This window comes from Danio rerio, chromosome 10 (genome assembly GCF_049306965.1).
Source record: "Danio rerio strain Tuebingen ecotype United States chromosome 10, GRCz12tu, whole genome shotgun sequence".
Lineage (NCBI taxonomy): Eukaryota > Metazoa > Chordata > Actinopteri > Cypriniformes > Danionidae > Danio > Danio rerio.
The window spans coordinates 33,177,428-33,193,199 of record NC_133185.1 but is presented as its reverse complement, the minus strand read 5'-3'; the positions used below and the strand labels follow the sequence as shown (position 1 = coordinate 33,193,199).

Here is a 15,772-nt window from a genome sequence, read left to right as displayed (position 1 = left end):
AATACTTGACATAAAAGATAAATATGTAATGTAAATATTTACAAATTATCTAATTACCTTAATTAAAATAATTTTCTATTTCTACTAAATAAATGTAAAATACTTTTTATTTTCAGGTTATTATTATTATTATGATTATTATTAATATTATTATTTTTATGTTTGTTATTATATTATAATGACCTTTATTTTACCAGGAAAAGCACATTAAGATTAAAAATCTCTTTTACAAGAGCATCCTGGTCAATATTAGGCAGTATACAGTTCAAATTGGTTTAACAAATAAACAAATAAAAACAAATAACAGGTAACATTAACATTTAAAATATTTTTAAAAGCCTTTCGTGAAACCAACTCTTTAAATGGAACCTTATAATGTATTCGTCTTAAATTCTGTAAATTCTTGTAACAGTTCTGAATAAATAAATCCAGAGAAATAGTTTAATTGTATTTTTACAGATGAATTCTGTTTTTCAACCGTAGAAATGTAGATTTTTTTCAGTATGATTGCAAATGCTTGAGAGTTTTATAGATTTTAAATAGTAGTAAGTCAACTAATTCAATTGCTTATTGAGAAATTAAGCTAGTTTTCAGATAAAGTAAATAGAAAAACAATTTAAATATGATTTTAAGGATGTAAAAATCCTAAAAATTCAAGTTTATGCGTATATTGCTTTTACAATAATTATTGTTTTAAAGCAGCTTTGCAAAAAGTTCACAATTTATGCATTACAATTAATTTGTAATTATTAATTTTTTTAAAGTAATTTACCCAACACTCCACTTTAGTTTAAAGTGGATTAATGATTCTATTACATTATTCAAAACAAGACTTAAAACTCACTTATTTATGGTGGCTTTTAACACTTATTTGTATCTGAACTATTGTTGTGTGTACATTTTATTATTTTATTTTGTTGTTTTGTTGCTCTTTATTATATGGTGTCCTAAAGTTGCCAGAAATGTGCTTTAAAAGAAAATGTATTATTAGTAGAAGTATTAAGATATTACTGTAAAACTGTGCCTTAAAATACAGTGTGACCAAATGACCTTAACATTTCCTCTCCTGTTGTACAGAATTAAGATATTAGCTATTTATTTAAAGCATATATTCTGAATAATTCTACATCCCTAATCCTAATACCAAGTCATAACTACTTACCACTGCTATTGCTACTAATGATTAATTACTAATGATTAATTTTAATATGTTAATAATCAGCCATTTAATGTGTTATTAAGTTAAAAGTCTTCATAATAATAAAAAGGGTACCTTAAAATACAGTGTGACCAAATGACCTTAACATTTCTTCTCCTGTTGTTCTGCTTTTGCTTGTCAAGAGAAAGAAAACAGTGGGATGACCTCATTAGTGCAAATGACTCTCAGATTAGCACTAATTTATCATCACTCTCATTTTTCATACACATCAGTTGAGCTCCAGCAGTCAGAGAACAGCCGGTTGCCAGTTCACAGATCATAAGGGAGGGTTGCCAGACCCCAGGTCCTTCCCTCCCATGTGGCAGAGTTGGCTGCATCCTTCCCTTATTTCAATGCGCGTACACTTTACTAGTGATCTCGCCTGTCTTTATTGCGCGGCCCTGGTTTCTGTGGGCCGCCACAAAAATGTCCGCTATTTTCTTTCCATTATCCCATGGCTTAGGCCTCTGCACCGGTGTTCAGTGCAGACTGGCTATTGTGGAAACAGACAAGTATTAGTCCATTTTATAGACTTCACAGCTGCTGACATAATTCAACAGTTTTTTTGTTGTTTTTTTACTCTGCTATGGAACGTCAGGGAGGGTAAACGGCTCCCAGTGTGTAGGCCGTTATCCGTACACCCCTCTCGTCCCTTGTTTTCCTCATCTTCTCACTTTCACTCCCCTTCTCTGCACTCATCCCCTCCTCTCATCTTGTTATTGCTAGACGATTGCGAACTCCCACTCAGATTAAGAGCCCATTGCCTAATTTAATCTGTTATCTATAAATGTGCTCTACGATTTAACTTCAAAAACATCTGTGCTTCTTACTGTTTATCCAAGGTTGTCATGGTATTTTTTGCCTGTAAGGTATAGGAAAACATGGAATCAGTACATGCATTTATTATTTACAGTTGATGTCAGAATTATTAGCCCTTCTTTGCTTTATGTCTTTGTCAAATATTTCAACCAATGTTGAATTTTTCACAGTGTGTCACAGTATTTTTCTTCTGGAGAAAGTCTTATTTGATATGTTTCAGCTAGAAGACAAGCATTTTAAATGTTTTAAGCATTATAAGGTTGATATTATTAATATATATTTTTAATTGTCTACAGAACAAACAATTGTTATACAGTAACTTATCTATTTATCCTAACTTGCCTAATTGACATAATTAAGACTTTAAATTGCACTTTAAGCCACATACTAGTGTCTTGCAAAATATGTAGTAAAATATTGTCATCATAGCGAAGATGAAAGAAATCAGTTATTAGAAGTAACACCTTAGAATAACTACACACTATGAACCATTTATTAAGCATTAGCAAATAGTGAATTCATTATTTGTTAAGCATTAACTCTACAAGCAGTTTATAACTGCAGCTACAAATGCTGTATTCGTGACTTACAACCACATCTATAATGTGCTTAATAGCTGTACTTTCATACTTTGTTAATGATTTATTTTTCATTACTGAATTAGGTATTGTATTATTTACAAACCAGATATTTAAGCACAGTTAGCTGTTTTTAAAATTCATTCAGAATAAGTTAGTAAATGATCAATAAACTATTAAAATAAACTTTTATTATTCTTATTATTCTGGCATATAATAATCGTTAATTTGTATGTAAATAAATGCTTCATTAAGCCAACTTTATGCCGTTTTGTAACCTAATCGAAAGTGAGGATTATGTATGCTTTATAAAAATCATCGTTCATTTGATACCAAGCCTTTAATTGTTATTTATAAGGGATGAGAAAGCATAAATAGTCCTCATTTTAGAATAGGTCACAAAACTGCATGAATTTGAGTTAATAAAGCATTTATTAATATACATAGTAACCATTACTATATGCCTGAATAATAAGATATATAAATGTTGATTTCAATAGTTTATCAATCGTTTACTAACTCATTCTGAATTATCTTAAAAACCACCAACTACTCTTAATTAAAATTAACTACTAATAATACAGTAGTTAATTTAGTAATGAAAAATAAATCATTAACAAAGTATGAAAGTACAATTATTAAGCACATTATAAATGTGCTCATAAGTCAAGAATACAGCATTCTTGCTTACTAACGCTTTTAATGTAAGGTTAATGCTTAACAACAAATAATGAATTCACTGCTAATGCTTAGTAAGTGATTCATAGTGTGTGGTTATTATAAAGTGTTACTCAAATGAGTTATTAATACCGTTATGTTTACAAATTAGTTGAAACAAATTGAAACAAACTGGGGTTCCCTAAGGATCTGTTTTATCTTCGTTGTTGTTTTCTATTTACATTAATGCTTTGGGTCATGGAATAGACTCAGCTAAAATACATCTGTATGCAGATGATACAATCCGTGGCGATTCTAGACCAGAGTAACTGGGGGGGCCGGGCAGGGTCCACTTGTACTTTTAAGGGGCCCATTTTAACATACATCACAAACTACTTATACAATTATTTAAAGTTTTTTTTTTTTCATGCATGCATCATTTATTTCACAAGTAACTTTGTATTGTAGGATAACACATTTTAACATTCAAGTACATCAAGGCACATTTCACACCTGTTAACTTTAGCTGATGCAGTTAACATTATTTAACATTCATTTAAGTGAAAGTTTTAATTGCAAAAAAAAAGTTTTTTAATGACTTTATGAATGTTTTTTTTACACTTTTGCTTTAGAGACAACAACATTATAACCTAACCTAGTAGTTATCAGTGTCAACAAGAACATAAGAACAAAAAGAAGATTGTTGTATCTATCTATCTATCTATCTATCTATCTATCTATCTATCTATCTATCTATCTATCTATCTATCTATCTATCTATCTATCTATCTATCTATCTATCTATCTATCTATCTATCTATCTATCTATCTATCTATCTACATTTTTATTTTATTCCCACACAAATGCTATTTAAAACATTAAAGCAGACATTTTACTTACATTCACTATGTTTTTTATGTATTTAAGATCACTTTAATTTTGTAAATTTAATTTGACATATACACCAAAGTGTGTTATTTTTATACACGTTTTATCTACAGTATGTACATAAAGCTTTTTATTCAACTATTTTCAGATTTAATAGAGAAATAAAATCTAAAATTGGTTCATGCCTTCAAGGAAACACTCATACTTTATCTTTTATTCACACCCCACAGTGCAAGAAAAAACCAAACTTGCATTCAACACACATTCTAATCTGTTTGTTCATCTGCCCACTGTATATTATTTCTACACAAAGACGGCATTTCACGACAATGAGGCATCTGTACCTGGAGTTGAAAAGCACAGCAGGTCAGAGGTGAACACATCTAATGCACGCAATACAGTCATAAATAATCATCATCTCTCACACTTAGTCACTTTCATTTTGTTTGAAAGTAACATTTAGAGGGACTGTAAGCGCGTGAGTGGCTGTAAGTCAAACTGCGTGTCTTATCTTATTGGTAAAATGTCCAAGTACATTGTGTACAGTATTGTGATCTTTGTAAGGTAAAGACAAAACACAACTTTTCTGAATTTCAGTGAGTTTTAAAAATGTGGACTGTTTTGTTTATGTTTGTTTTTTAACGTCTTTCAATTTGTATCTCAAGATTTCAGTCAGGTTTTTTCTTAAAATTGTAGTTTTATTCTCCTGCACTGAGCCATAAATCTCCACTTGAGCAGCAGTTACAGACACCAAGCTTATTAATAGTATCAGTATTCTGAATGTTTTTACATTTAAATGAACACTTAATTTAAAAAAGGCAAGTTTTGCAACTCCCCTGGAGTTAAACAGATGAGTTTCACCATTTTTTAATCCATTCACCCATTAACACTTTTAGCTTAGCTTAGCATAGATCATTGAATCGGATTAGACCATTAGCATCTTTTTCAAAAATGACCAAAGAGTTTAGCTAATTTTCCTATTTAAAGTTTGACTCCTCTGCAGTTACATCATGTACTAAGTCCAACTGAAAATGAAAGTTGTTATTTTCTAGGTCAATACGGAGCTACACTCTCATTCCGGCATAATCAGGGAACTTCTGTCAGTTTAGCATTAAGAACTTGCCTTTTCAATCATGTAGACATTTGGAAGTTCTCAAGCTGGGGACTATTTTCAGGCGATGCGTAATATTATTGCGCCTGCTGCAACTATGGTACAGCAGCAACTATTACGACAGAATGAGATTATATTACTAAACCATATCATCCTATTAATAATAATAATTACTAATAATCAACCTAAAATAGCTACATTTTATTTTCTGTCAGTCTAAGTTTTATTATGTAAACTTAGTAAAATTATTGACACTCTTCTGTGATTTTTGAGCGAGATGCTAATAGTTTAATCTGTTCAATGATATATGCTAAGCTAAGTTAGAAAGTCTTTCGCCAGACCCATAGACACAATAAAAAATTCAATACTGTTCAACTCTAGGGAAGTTGGAAAATGAGCCTATTTTAAAATTGTTATTTCAATTAAATATTTGGATGATGATATAATGTTACATTGTCTATAATTTTTTTCTGCCTGTTCATTGTACTTTAATGTTGGAGCGTTAAAAAGACCCATAATGATATTATTATTATTAATAATAATAATAATAATATTTCTCAGGACTGCATTGTGGCTGAAAGTGCATTTGCTGCGTAAAACATATGCTGATGTAGTTGGCAGTTCATTCTGCTGTGGTGACCCCTGATGAATAAAGGACTAAGCTGAAGGAATATAATAATAATAATAACCTTCCCCCAAAGTCCAGAGACTTGCGCTATAGGGGAATTGGGTAGGCTAAATTGTCCGTGGTGTATGTGTGTGTGGCCGGAAGGGCGTCTGCTGTGTAAAACATATATTAGATAAGTTGGCGGATCATTCCGCTGTGGCAACCCCAGATTAATAAAGGGACTAAGCCAAAAAGAAAACGGATAAATGAATAATAATAACCTTTGACTGTAATGTGCTAAATCTAAATGTTTTTTGAACCTGACTTCATCCATGGTTCAGATTTTTATACTAGATTGATTGTATTGAGTATACATTTAAAAAACTGCAATAAGCTGTAGTATGCTGATAAGTATTAGTTATTAAAGAAAAACTATTTAAACTATTTACTGTGCCTTGTTTTACAAAGTGGAAATTCCATTGTTACAAACGACAGCATTTCATTTGGCATAATTGACCATTGCGACAGATCCTTTCTATAGGTGTCAACTTAATTGCTGAGTAATCCTCAAAAAAATGCATTAGATTCAATGAACCTTTCCAAAAAAAACAAGAATACTCTGACTCAGTATCACATACATATACAATAGTGACAGTTTGGTATGATTGCTTAGATGATTCACACTCCTAAGCATTCCTAACATGAAAGGAATATGCCTGCCGGCGTTAATGCTGATGTTAATGCATCTGTTTCTCTGGCCTGGTTTAGTTCTGAAGGTTTTGCCCTACTTTGTACCGGAAGTCGATCCCCTCCCTGTTGCAAAAGGCCCTTTTGAGTGTTCAATTGCATAATCGTTCTCTGACTTGATTGTAGAATGTGCGTCAGCAACGCTCCTCTACTACACCCTGTTAAACAACCAGTCGGTCATAAACAAACTACCTGAAAGAGCCACGTTTGTTTACAGAATGAAGCGGCCGGAGTGTGAATATATGTGTGTGTGCAAGTAGAAGCATGTAGGTTTCGTGTAGGAGAATTGTGTTCTTATTCAGATGCCGATTTGTTGGGACAGGCTGGAAGTTGGACATCAGTTTGTGTGTGTGTGTGTGTGTGTGTGTGTGTGTGTGTGTGTGTGTGTGTGTGTGTGTGTGTGTGTGTGTGTGTGTGTGTGTGTGTGTGTGTGTGTGTGTCTGTGTGTCTGTGTGTGTGAAGATGTGTTGAAACAAGCTCAGAAATTATCATCAGTATTCCGTTCTCATCTGCTTTAATGTAAAAGGTCAGTTGTTCTATGGTTGTGTGTGTGTGTGTGTGTATGTGTGCATGTGTGTGTTGTTTAGTAAAACAACATAGCAGAATCAAAACAAACATGGCCATCTGCAGCTGCGCTCTTGTACAACTAATAATTATAATAATCATACAAGTAATAATATCACATGGGGATTTTGGGGCGTCATCACCTCAAGGCAAGAAGGTCGCTAGTTCAAGCCTTGGCTGGGTCAGTTTGCATTTCTGTGTAGTTTGCATGTTCTCTCTGCGTTCGCCGCGAGTTTCCTCCGAGTGCTCCGATTTCCGGTGAATTGGGTAAGCTAAATTGTCTGTTGTGTATGTGTGTGAATAAGAGTGTATGGGTGTTTCCCAGTGATGGGTTGCTGGATATATGCTGGATAAGTTGGCGGTTTATTCTGCTGTGGCGACCCCAGATTAATAAAACTGAATGAATGAATAAATAAGATGGGGTTTTACTGTTACTTTGCTCTGTGGCATGTTTTAGTGTTTTAAAATGTTTTAATGCCCCTGACTCAAATATATGAAAAATAATTATCAATTTTAAGTATTAAGTTAATTGATATTAGTTAGTCTAAAGTAATAAAAAAATATTTATTAGTATAAATGTATATAAATATTCTTAGTGAAATAATAAATCATGATTTCCATTAAAATAATTGTCTTTTACAGAGTTGGCAACTGTTATTAACTGTAGTTTAAGTGTCTTGAATGAATCTTAAGTAGGGCTGCACAATATATAGTTACAACATCGATAACGCAGTCGTAGTCGGGATTATAGTTGACCAGACGTTACAGTTTACAAAGTAGTGGAGTAATTCTAAATTTTAACCTTGGAGTGAAGGTTTATTGTTTGCATGTGTTTGCGACTGTGTAAGCATTTCAAGCTAATTTAAGCCATTTGGGCACAATAAATTAAACGTTTGTACCTAAAAGATTAAATGTATAATATATAATTATTTACTCAATGAAAATGATAGTGTTATTGTTATTACTATTAAGGAGTGATTATTTAATTTCAGTTTTTTGAATACTGTTCATCTACCCAGCAAATCATAAGTCATTGTCTATTTGAATATTTTTTTCTGTTGTAATTAAATTTGCTTGACATATTTAAATTAGCCTATGTTTTATGCAGAATTTTAAAACCCATTTTAAAAATTCTTCACAAGCCATTTGGGTCATCTGGTGAAAATACATTTATATCGCAGTAAATAAAAATATTGCAATGTCAGTTTTTTCCAAAATCTTGCAGCCCTAATCTTAAGTCTGTACAGTTGAAGTCAGAATTATGGAACAAACCATCATTATACAATAACTTGTCTAATTATCCTAACCTAGTTAACCTAATTAACCCAGTTAAGCCTTTAAATGTCACTTTAAGCTTTATAGAAGTGTTTTAAAATATATATATAGTAAAATATTATTAACTGTCATCAAGATAAAATAAATCAGTTTTTAGAAATGAGTTATTGAAACTATTATGTTTAGAAATGTGTTGGAAAAAAAAACTTCTCTCCGTTAAACAGAAATTTTGGAAAAAAATAAACAGAGGGGTTAATAATTCTGACTTCAACTGACTAAATTCTTTTTTTTCCAAGCATTGGTTGAGATTTCACCAAACTATATTGATTTCTTTTCTGTTAATTACTAGTTAGCTTAATTATTATTTATAAATTCATTCATTATTAATTCATGTCTTTTAAAAAAATCGCATCTACCTTTGTAAATTACATTTTTGCAGAGTATCTGAAATTAGACATTTTTAAAAATCTGCATGCAGATATTTTTTCCCTTCCTGTTAAAAACTAGTTTAAATTAAAAAAAAATCTGAATAAGCATTTAAATATATTTGACAACTAAATTAAATAGTTTTCCATGTAATAAACTATTTAATTAATCACTTGAATTCATATTAATTTAGAACAAATGTAATCCCAATTACATTATCATTAATATTCAATCATTAATAACAATAACAATCATTAATACTGATTAAAACGGACACTTCTGCTTAATAAACATACATTTAAATTTCATTGCATCAAAGTACCATAAAAGACACCATAAGATTGAGAATGAAAGCATATTTCAAAACTAGATAGCAGATAAAAGACAATAGTGGACTATTAATATATATTTTTCCATTTTATATTATGTTCTAAAGCTTTATTCTTAGATTCTAAGAAGGTTTCATGTCACTCTAAGGTTGCAGTGTGTGTTGCACTAGTAATTGAGTTACTAGTTTTACCAATGTTGACGATCAAGTCAGTTTAATAGAGTGGACAGGGGGTAGGTTAATGAGAGTTTGATCTGTGATTAATGTCAGCAGGTCAGTCAACTTCAACGTTCCTCCCACTCTCATCATACACACCTCCCTATATGGAGCAACAGTTGGATGGTGACACATCATTTCTGTATTTGTGATATGAATAGATTGCAGAGAACAGTGTGTGTGTGTGTGTGTGTGTGTGTATAATGGAAAGTTCTGATGCTCATTCATGCTTCTGTGCCTTTTTGTCAGTGTATTTGGCACAGGTGCAGGACTCACCCATAGTAACGGCCGTTTCTTCCCCAGAGTTTCTTTTTGTCCTTTGATCCGGGGCTCGTTTCTGCCCCCTGGGTTTCCAATTATCACGCCCCTCCATTTCTGTCTCCCACTCATTTGTTACGAGGGTCAACGATGTGAAGCTCGTTTTTGTCTCCGTCTAATAAGTTATTCAAATGCAATTCATGCAAGGAACGATTTGAATACACTCTATGACCTGATGCGTTTTTAATTTCGGAATTAAATGTGATTTTGTTGCCCGGTTTAAAAAGCTGATGTCTGAGGGAAAGAAATGTATGCCGAATATGAAGAATATTTTTATTAAATTTTTTAAAAATATGCAAATAAAAAAACTGCACTGTAAAAATATTTCAAAATAAAGAGCTTTCTGTATTTGGTGATTTATGTTTTTCCCCCATATATTTATGCTTTGAATTGCATTATGGGATCTTAATCTTTCCTCCAAAAGCTTTTGATGTTTAAAAGTTTGAAAAAAAGAAATGCTTGTTGATATTTTTAATAGTTTAAAATGATATATTGTCTGTGTTCTTGTAAATTACTGTACAAAAAAAATGTAACAACCTAGCAGTATTTTTTTCTGTAAGTTTACAGACATAGTTGTCTCTGTGTTAAAGCTGTGCGATTAATCAAAATTGAATCGCAATCGCAATTTGAAACAACTTAGTTAATCGCAAGAGGCTGCAATGTGAATTATATATGTATTATTTAATTTCCTACACCCAGCAAATGCGTAACTGCTGGCTGTGTGTGATAGTCTCAAGCCCCAGTCAGATCACATGATTGTTATTGTAGGTTGCAAAAGTCACTATTCTGAATGTCACATTATGCGATTTCGTCTTAATAAAATCTTGACTTGTCGTGGGCAGGGGCGGATTTAACCAATAAGCGAAGTATTTGGCTGCTTAGGAAATCTGGGGCCCCCCAATAAATATCTAGAAGTATAAATGATACCTATAAACTATATATAACATTATTTTCTATCATATTATAGTGAGAATTGTTTTACATGATTAAAATATTATTTAATATATACTAAAATATAATATTATAATAATGATGTAATGTTATGTAATATATGTACTAAATGTTTTAAAATAAAAATATCCACCACCCCAATCATGAAGCAGTCCAACAGTCAAATTTATATATTTATATATATATATATATATATATATATATATATATATATATATATATATATATATATATATATATATATATATATATATAAAGAGAAGAGAGATAGAGAGAGATATTTAATCTGAATAATAAACACTGATGTTTGCTTACAATTAGGCTACATTATTTAAGGGCATTTGTTATGACATTGATCAAATGTTTATTTCCTTTTTAAAATTAAGATATTTTCTTTTAAATCTAAATGTATATTTTCCAGCCATGGGTTGCTTATTAAACACTCCCTCGCCTGAACTTGGCGCAAGTGAGATGGAGAAAAAGAAAGCACATCAGCATGTTTATCATGCTCAAGACAACATAATGACATTAAAAAACTATCAAAACTATGACAGAGGTTTGTGATACAACATTTACAGTGGAGCATTAATTAAATCCTTATTTTCCACAGAGCAAAGCAAATCATCTAACCGCATGGTGGACTCACTCAATCAAAGAATATATAGTTTTTGTATTTTTCTTGGAAAAAATATATTTTTGAAACAAATTTCATATAATTTGTATCTTAATTTTCATGTATTTTTTGTTGGTCAGTTGTCTACTAGATAATTAAGAATAACAAATTACATCTGAGGTGAAGTTAGAAAATGAAACATGCTAGACTTTTTGCGATGGTGTTGTGAGGTATCGCAGACATGGTATTGGTTGTCATGAACTATGTCACATTACATGAGGAGAAACGATTGATTCTTGTGTCATGACATCCGTTTGTCGACTTCCCAGGACACCCTACGTCAAGGAAATCAAGCCGAAATTGTGTGATCTGGCCGGGGCTTTATGACTAGCCAATTGAGCTATACAAAATTTAACTTAATATTTGAAGTCAGTTTGATGGATGTAAGTTTAGTACATTTTAGTAAAATTAATTAATTTCCTCTAAACATAAATTCATACGGCAATTTTTTTACTGTGCATTAATTATGATAATAAAAATAAGAAGAAGAACAAGTTTATCAGATTCACTTTCACAGTGTGGAAAAACAAACTGAATGTTCTACTTCCCCTTAATGTTCCACACACACAATTTGCCTGTCAAACCACATTTACTTATGTAGAATAACACAGGAGTCACTCAGTACTTGTACATTTCCATTGCATTACCATTAATCCTCTGTCTTTGTCTTGCAGTGTCTTCATAACTCATCATCACCAAACCGCTCAACACTGACTGGATCAGGACGGGTCAAGCAGCTGGAGGCAAGGAAATCTGACCTTTTGTTCAAAGCAGTTCACATGGTCAATGCTACAAGATTAGTGACCTATAAATATGCAATATATCATACTCAATTCATGCCATAATATTTTATATCGCTACCACAAACCACTCAAATCTAGATTCAGATTCCTTATGTTCGCTGCAGTTCCAACATTTTTTGGACCACAGTATATTTTGGCTGGTGTGATAATGCGTTTAGCTATGTTTGAATGTGTTTAAGATCACTCAGCAGTTTCAAGATGGCCAAAAACAGTCTGCAGATTCTGTCTGGACCTGCTTATGACTCCTGGCCCGATTTTATGGTATTAATACTGAGGTCTGATTTCATTGAGGTCTTTTTTTCTGAATGATAAGTGTATGCGATGGGGAAAGAACCTGTCAGTGTTTGTGAATTTTCCTGCCGCTGCTTACTGGCGGTTTCACACTTCACACAGCAGACATGTGGTTTAGCATTTTTTTACGATGAGTAGTACAGCGTGTTCCTTAAAACACACGCTACTCCAATCACAGATGCATACGTGCGACCCCCATGAGGAAGTGAATCTATTGACAAGGCAAACATGGTACAGACTGATCTAGAAGCGTTTTTGCCATCTTCCTGCCACTCACCTCATTTATTGCTTGCGCACGTTGCATGTTTGCTTACATTGTGTACTGTTGTGGCTTTAAACCACAATTTGTTCTATTATCATTTGCATTGTAAACAATCGTTACGTTTGTTTATGCATGCTGCATGCTAAAAGAATAATCAACAGGTTTGCCAGAAAAATCCGTTTTCCTACTTTCCAATCCAACTTCCTTGTTTAAAAATGATTTGTGAAAGATTAGGATGTTTTGTAAACTTCTGCTAATGTGCATGCAGGGCCTAAAACATTTTAGCACATTTTCCAGTGGCTTGAACTTTTAAAAATGTAAGTATTTTTTAAATGACCATGACATTATATATGTATTATTATTATTATTATTGTTATTATTATTATTATTATTATTATTATTATTTATTATTTATTTGTATTTTTTTATTATGTTTTAAATTAATTAAATAATTGAAATTAATTACTTTTAAAAATGTTAATTAGAAATCATATATATATAATTGTGAATTCATTCATTCATTCATTTTCATGTCAGCTTAGTCCCTTTATTAATCCAGGGTCGCCACAGAGGAATGAACCGCCAACTTATCCAGCAAGTTTTTACGCAGCGGATGCCCTTCCAGCCGCAACCCATCTCTGGGAAACATCCACACACACATTCACACACACACTCATACACTATGGACAATTTAGTCTACCCAATTCACCTGTAGCGCATGTCTTTGGACTGTGGGGGAAACCGGAGGAAACCTACGCAAACACAGGGAGAACATGCAAACTCCACACAGAAACGCCAACTGAGCCGATGCGCGAACCCAGCGACCTTCTTGCTGTGAGGCAACAGCACTACCTACTGCGCCACTGCTTCGCCCCGTTAATTAGAAATCATATATAAAATTGTGAGTTATTAATGTTGTTATAATAATAATAATAAAATTTTAATAAAAATAATTATAATTAGTAACAACCACAGCCATTATACAACAGTTCATAACACTCACATGTGCATCTTTTTCAGCATTACACTCCATTTCCACTCACACCTTTTCAAGTATTCTCAACCATTGATGAATAAGTATAATAAAAAGTCATAAAATTCAGCAATATTAACTTACTTTTCATATCATTAGTTAAAACTATTTGACATCTAAGGATTGTCCAGACCTGGCTCATTTTGGGTCAGACCTGTAAATTCTTAACTGCAGACTTGCTCATATTGGTTGATTTCATTTAAGGAGGAGTTTACTTGAAAACAGATGCAGAAGCAGATCGGGCCCATTCATAACCAAGTGATTTAACAGTTAAATTGGAAAGTACAGTATTAGCTCTTTATGAATCATACAGAGAGATCAGAGTTTTTATGAACAGAAATGTTATGAAAAGTTGTTATGAACAGAAATGTTATGAAAAGTATGGTATTATGCTTTGGAATAGAGTGAAATGTTTATAAATATTTCTCAAAGTGAAGTTTTATAAACAATTTTTTATGGAGCACATGATATAATTGATTGCTACTGGTTTCTCATCTGTAATCATCGATAAACCAATCAGATTAATCCAAATCTACTGTAAATAGCCCATTTCACCTTACTTCCTTTATCTTTGTTTCTGAAGAATCTCCCTGTCCACCCCATCTCACCCTTTTCCTCCTTTACCAGGGGAGCTCTTAAGAACTATCTGATCTCGGGCCCTCTTATGAGATAACTGACCAGACCAATTATCTCCAAGCTCAACATTCTCTCCCAGGACAGCATGTCAAACCAGCTGTTGTTATCAAGCAATATCGAAGTGTTAACTCTTGTGACAAAAAATAGTCTAATAAAATACAGATACTTGAAAAACTTGTCACTGTTCACCACTGCTGGCATGCAGATAATATGCCTAGTGAGTGTGAATCTCTGACTACGAGCCTACATGGGTCTGTGTTCAGTCTAAACTCTCTGTACAGTACAGTTTATTCATTTGCTGCAGAAGACTTTTAAATAGAAATTTTAAAATATAAATTTGTAAATAAAAACTCTTCTAGGGAAAGCAATCATGAAGGTTTCAAAGAAAAATTCAGTTGAATTACAGAGAAAAGCAGCACTTTGCTTTCAATGGTGTAAAGAAATAACGATAAGCCTCCAGTAAATGATGCTCTCGAGCTATTTTTTGACTCAGTAATAGGAAGTGCACTCGAGTATCTGTGATATCATCATCACCTCATATCTGTAGACACGTCATGTTCAATATAGACATTCTCCAGAACTGTTCAACAACTTTTAGATATGCAAAATGAACAGCAATACACTCTCAATGTCTGATCGATTTAATAAGATGTTGCTATTTATCAGCAGTAAAAAGCAAAGTCACATTAAGAAGCAACTGACAGTGAATGTATTTTTGCTGGATTCAGTTTTTAAAGTGATGCTACATTGATTCACGATGAGCTTCTTTTGTTGAATTCACTCTGATATAATAATATCACATGCAAATGTTTTCTCATCTGCAACTTTATTAGATGTGTATCAGACACATATATGAATATCTCCAGCTGATGGATGAAGACATGCTCATGCTCATGCTCATGTTTTTTATGCCACCCTACCATCCGAATATCACAGCAGAAATCGAGACTCATCTGAACAGACATCCTTTATCCAGTCTTCTAATCTTTTTTTCGTGAGCCTTGTGAATTGTAAAAACTGGAGGCCAATCTCATGGCAATTCAACAGTAGCTTCGGTTTTGTAGGCAATTTTTATTATCTTATACAATCGCATTTGTATATTTAGTATAATTTACTCATCCCCCAGTGAGGGGTAGGTTTAGGGGTGGGGCTTGGGGACTTGCTTCCTTTGAAAGAATTTACATAAAATTCTTTATACGAATTTACAAATGTAAAATAATTAAGTTTCCTTGTGGGATCGTACTGTCTGTTCTGTTGTAGCTCATCTGCTTCAATAGCTCGGTTTTTATCCAAAGATGAGAATTAGACGTATGAATAAAGCTGGAATATCGCATAAAACATTTGTGAAAAAGCATTGTTTCCATCTAATGAATCAAAGAGAATAACATTT

At 32.5% G+C, this 15,772-nt stretch overlaps 1 long non-coding RNA gene across 7 annotated transcripts in view; it reads left to right on the top strand.

Moving 5' to 3' along the window:
* The window catches only part of LOC137496591 (uncharacterized), a 102,371-nt gene that overhangs the window by 29,554 nt on the left and 57,045 nt on the right, over positions 1-15,772 (top strand). For all 7 annotated transcript variants that reach the window (XR_012386383.1, XR_012386387.1, XR_012386388.1 and 4 more), the window contains one exon: positions 12,032-12,100. This is a non-coding gene — a long non-coding RNA (uncharacterized lncRNA). The remainder of the gene's footprint in view (positions 1-12,031; positions 12,101-15,772) is intronic.